Source organism: Meriones unguiculatus, chromosome 11 (genome assembly GCF_030254825.1).
Source record: "Meriones unguiculatus strain TT.TT164.6M chromosome 11, Bangor_MerUng_6.1, whole genome shotgun sequence".
NCBI lineage: Eukaryota > Metazoa > Chordata > Mammalia > Rodentia > Muridae > Meriones > Meriones unguiculatus.
In genome coordinates, this window is record NC_083359.1 from 53,551,102 (window position 1) to 53,556,704 (window position 5,603).

Genomic DNA, 5,603 nt, shown 5'->3' on the forward strand with positions numbered 1-5,603 from the left:
GGAGAGCAACAGAACCAAAATATCTGGGCATGGGGGTCTTTTCTGAGAGTGATACTCCAACCAAGAACCATTCATGGAGATAACCTAGAACCCCTGCACAGATGTAGCCCAGGGCAGTTCAGTCTCCAAGTAGGTTCCATAGTAATGGGAACAGGGACTGTCTCTGACCTGAACTGATTGGCCTGCTCTTTGATCACCTCCCCCTGAGTGGGGAAGCAGCCTTACCAGGCCACAGAGGAAGACAGTGTAGCCACTCCTGATAAGACCTGATAGACTAGGATCAGATGGAAGGAGAAGAAGACCTCCCCTATCAGTGGACTTGGATAGGGGTATTTGTGGAGAAGGGGGAAGGAGGGTGGAATTGGGAGGAGAGAAGGGAGGGAGGTACAGGGGGTGTACAAAGTCAATAAAGTGTAATTAATAAAAATTAAAATAAAAAATATTTTTTTTAAAAAAAGAGTTTACTGGCTGCTCTTCCAAAAGACCAAGGTTTGATTCCCAGCACACACATAACAGCTCATAACTGTAACTCTAGTTCCTGAGCATCCTATGCTCTTTGTTAGCCACTTCAGACAGCAGGCACACATATGTAGACAAAATGCCCATACACCTAAAATACAATGAAATACACAGTTATTTAAATGTTTTAATGAAACAGAGTCTCTAACCTATGATAGCTCCAAACTACCTACGTAGCCTTGAACTTGAACTTGAACTTGAACTTCTGACTTTCTGCCTCCATTTCCCCAGTGCTGGGATTACAGCTGTGTGCCTCCAACCCCAGTTCTTGGAGACAGAAAAATTTAAGACCAGATATGGTGGCACATACCTGGGATTCCAGCACTCAAGAGGTGGAAGCAGGAGGATCAGAAATTTCAGCCCAGTCTAGACTATAATAGACCCTATCTCAAAAGAAGAAAATGATAATAATAATAATAATAATAATAATAATAATAATAATAATAAAAGAAATGTAATGGAAGTGTTGATTTCTTTAAAAACTCAGTTATGTTATGTAAACTTTTTTTTTTTTTTAATTTCAAGTGTGAGATTTTAGTTTGTCCACAGCTGATAATTACCTGGTGCAGGGACATGGTCTTTGCCAGTTGGAGTTAACTGAAGTCTGAGGACTCAGGAGTATAAATACAAGAGCCCATAGGGAGAACTTGCAGAGGCTTGGAAGAGATGGACAGAGAGAATACTTCCGAGAAAGAAGACTGTCTGTTGCATTTTCTGGTTTGCTGGTTACCTGGACTGCTGGGTATCCTGACTGCAGAGACTGATATCACATCTACCCAGCTGGAGGAAGTAAAGAGGTCTACATCCCCTTTTCCTTCTAACCTTCTTTCTCTCCTACCTAGGATGGGGGTTGAAAGAGAGGTAGAGGTTTTAGGAACCCCAAATAAGTAGAGCTTAAAAAACTAGTGCTTACAAAGAAAGAGAACTAGAGCTAAAGGAAAAGAGAACTAGCCATGCCCTGCAGAGTAATCACAAAACTTGTTTAAATCTCCCAGGACTCCGTACTTCCCTCTAGTTGCTTTCTTGGATCCCTGTGTGTGTACCTAATCTCAGCAGGTCTTCCAGAGACCCCCTGATCACGAATCTTCGTCCCACTCACAGACCCTTTTCTGCTGCAACAATATGAAAGAAACTGTCATGACCCAGGAAAAACTAACCAAACTGCAGGCACAAGTGTGTATTGGTGCTAAAGGGACCATTCACAGACAGAAGGTGGTTCCTAGAACAGGTACAGCAGGTAGTGAAGAACTTCAGTTCTCTTTTTAAAAGTTACTCATAAACAATATCTCTGGTATTGAAGAGGAACACTGATCCATTTTAACAACTCCAAAGTTCAGGCAACAAACACCATCACAGACCAGGCTGAGGTACAGAGGCCGGTGGAAATGCTTTCCAGTATCAGCTTTGTGCAGTCATTCTGACTGGTTGAAGGAGAACAGCAGAAGCTCTGCCCAAACAACCTGAGAATGGCAGAGCACCAGTTGCCACTGGAGAGAAGGAGGATGAAGTTGTGGGTCATGTGGAGAATTTTGATGAGGCTTCCAAAAATGGAGCAAACTGAATTGAGGCAACTTGTGAGGAAGATGAAACTTGGAAAAGTTACTGGGGCTACTGTTTCATGTCATGACCACTTTTAGAAATTCTTATGAATCTGATAAGACCTACATCTTTAATGTTTTTTTTTTAAGTTCAAGACCTCTGGACACTACAGTCCTTTTCAGTTGTTGTTTATACACAATTCATTCGTCACAGCAAATTAAGCTGAAGCAGCCTGGAAATCAAGTTTGAAAAAAGGTTAGTAAAATTCTTTGTCTAGTAAGAAGAAGAGAAGAAGGAAAGAAAGAAAGAAAGAAAGAAAGAAAGAAAGAAAGAAAGAAAGAAAGAAAGAGAGAGAGAGGGAAGGAGGGAGGGAGGGAGGGAGGGAGGGAGGGAGGGAGGGAGGGAGGGAGAAGAGAAGAGAAGAGAAGAGAAGAGAAGAGAAGAGAAGAGAAGAGAAGAGAAGAGAAGAGAAGAGAAGAGAAAAAAGAAAAGAAAAGAAAAGAAAAGAAAAAAGAAAAGAAAAGAAAAGAAAAGAAAAGAAAAGAAAAGAAAAGAAAAGAAAAGAAAAGAAAAGAAAAGAAAGGTGGCACATGTCTATAAACTCAGGGAGGTGGAGGCAGGCTGATCTCTGTGAGTTTGAGGTCAGCCTAGTCTACAAAATATGCCCAGGATGGCCAAAGCTACACAGAGAAACTCTGCCTTGGTGGGTGCCAGGGCGGGAGTGGGGGAGGAGAAAAAAGATACAAGGAATTAGAACACAGCTCTTGAAGAAAATGGGTTAGATTCTCATTAGGGTTATGGAGAGATTCATCAGTTGTGCCATTTCAGCACTACCCAGCCTTAGTTATTTTGGTGTGTGTGTGTGTGTGTGTGTGTGTGTGTGTGTACACAGGTGTGGATTGCTGGAGATAAACTCTGAGCTGTATTTTAAGCACATGCAGTACCATTGAGCTCCAATCCCACTTCTGTCTTTAAAACGTTTGTTTTTATTTTAATCTTTATTTGTGTGTATGCTCATGGAAACCAAAAAAGGACATCAGATGCTTGAAGAGTTGCAGTTATAGGTGGTCCTGAGTTATTAAACATGAGTGCTAGGAATTTAGTTCTTCGGCAATGTGTACCATCCCTCTAGTCCCCCTACTGTCTTTTTATTGAAAAAGTTCATTTGTGGCAGGAAGGCAGAAGACACCTTTTATTGTATAGGTCCCAGAGATGGGATGTGGATGAGCAGGGTTGCCAGTGAGAGTCTTCACTTAGTGAGCATCTAGCTGCCCTGCCCTCTTTTGTTGAGGTGAGAGTTTTACTATGTTCCTCAGGATAGTTTTGAACTTTCTAGCTCAGGTGATCCTCCCACCTCAGCAGGTAAAAGCTTTTGCTTTGATCCCTTGGACTCACATAGTGAGAGGAAAGAAGCCACTGTTGAGACTTTTCCTCTGCGCTCTGTATTCATGCTGTGATACACAAGGAGCTGGGGAGAAACATGTAATAAAAAAAAATTGGAGATGGATATTGGAGGTTTCACAACAACATGAATGTACCACAGACGTGTGCTCTTAAAAATGGCTAAGATGGCACATTTTATGTCATGGAATTTTTTTTTTCTTTTCTTTTCTTTTCTTTTCTTTTCCTTCGGTTTTTCAAGAGAGGGTTTCTTTGTGTAGCCCTGGCTGTCCTGGAACTCACTCTAGACTAGGCTAGTCTTGAACTCAAAGGGATCCACCTTCCTCTGCTTCTCGAGTGCTGGGACTAAAGTCGTTTGCCACCACTGCCCGGCTGTTATAGATTTGTCTTTTTTTTTTTTTTAAGTGAAGAGGGAATGATGTTGAATGGAAAGAATCAAGGATAACTTTTGAAGTATTTCTCTGTTGTATTATGCTGTTCTCTTCCCTTAGGGAAGTAGAATTTTACATTGGGAAACTTTAAGGAAGCAGATAGTGATGTGGTTTGTTACTTGGGGACTAGATCTCCACTTGGTTTTGTTGTTGACTCAGGGGCTCTCATAGCCCAAACTATCCTCAAACTCTGTATATAGTCAGAGATGACCTTGAACCTCTACCTCCTTTCTGTCCTCCTGCCACTGCCTCCTGGATTGATGGCCCAGTTTTAGGGCACATGCTGGGCAATTGCTAGCAACTGAGCAACATCTCCTCTCTTTAATTGGTTATTAACACTGAGTGTGGTAACGATTGAAGCATATTTATAACATAATACAGTGTGTTACTTTTCTATCCGTATGACTTGAAATATCAAGTCATAAGAATAGATTTATTTTTTTCTACGGTTTCAGATATTTGCATCTAGGGCTGCTTGGTCCTACTGCTTTGTGTCTGTAAAGAGGTAGAACATTGTGGTGCAAAGCCTGTCAGCAAAGTAAAACTGACCATATTGTGGCATATTGAAGCAAAGAGAGACGGAGGTGGTCAAGCCATGCTCCTGATATCATCTTTAATAGCACACTCCTAATGTCCTAACTTCTACCAGTCCCTGACTCACAAACACTCTCCCACAGACTGGCTAAGGCTTTGGCATATGGGTCCCTAGGGGACATATAATACAAAGTATAACACGAAGTAAATCCTAGCTATTAATACAGGGATGCTGAGCTCTACTTCTGACTTAGGCATTCAGTCTTGAGGCAGCCCCAACTACTTTTATTTTCTATTAAAAAGTGAACCTAACACTTAAGCCGATACCTTTCCGCATAGCATCTCGTTTATAAGGTAGTGTCAATTATAACGTAGTGTTGTTTCCTATTCTACTTATAAAACTGAAGTACAGAAGGGGAAACTTAACGCAATTACTAAGTGATAGACTGAGAATTACGAAGCAAATGTTTTGTCACCACTCTCGCTCTTAATCATCCACCTCTTTCTCTTTGAAATGGTAATGTCGGAAGATGGGATTTTATTGAGTATGAAGTAGTTCTCAAAGAACAGTTTGGAAAATGAAGAATGGAATAGAAGAGATTCCTTGTGAGCATAACTCTCAACTTCAGCAGCGTGACTGCCCCCTGGGAGGTTAACGAGGAAGCCGGAATACAGGATTTCTAAGATTAAGGTCAAATTTTTGAACCTAAGAAATTTCCCTCCAATTCTGAAGTAGTCTCTTAGTGACGAATCTGCTCCCCATCCCACGAGTCTTGCAATTATCTGATTTGCAAAATAATTACATCAGGAGAAATTAAATCCATTGCACGAACACCTAGTCACTGAACTAGAACTCTACATAAAATCAGGTTCTTTGGCGGGGAGGGGTAAAGATGTAACTCAAGACGAATCTGCGGCTCTGGCGTGGAAGCCAGGGGGCGGGCAATCGGCGACCATTTTTGTTTTGCGGCCATGCGCTCTCAGAGCACCTTGACTAACAGGACCATGGAGGAGGCGGGGCCTATCAGGGAGCAGGGCGGGGCCTGGGAGGCGTGATGATTCAAATGGACTAATAACTAAGGCGCGTCTGACAGAAGTCACCAATGAGCGGGCGTGCTGGGGCGGAGCACACAAACCCTAGTGTGTTTGGTTGCACCACGGCTTTGGCGCATTTTCGGC

General features: G+C 42.1%; 1 pseudogene; it reads left to right on the forward strand.

Annotated features, from left to right (window-relative positions):
- The first annotated feature begins 1,466 nt into the window (after positions 1–1,466).
- On the forward strand, positions 1,467–2,080 carry LOC110544092 (transcription factor BTF3-like; annotated as a pseudogene).
- The last annotated feature ends 3,523 nt before the right edge of the window (positions 2,081–5,603 follow it).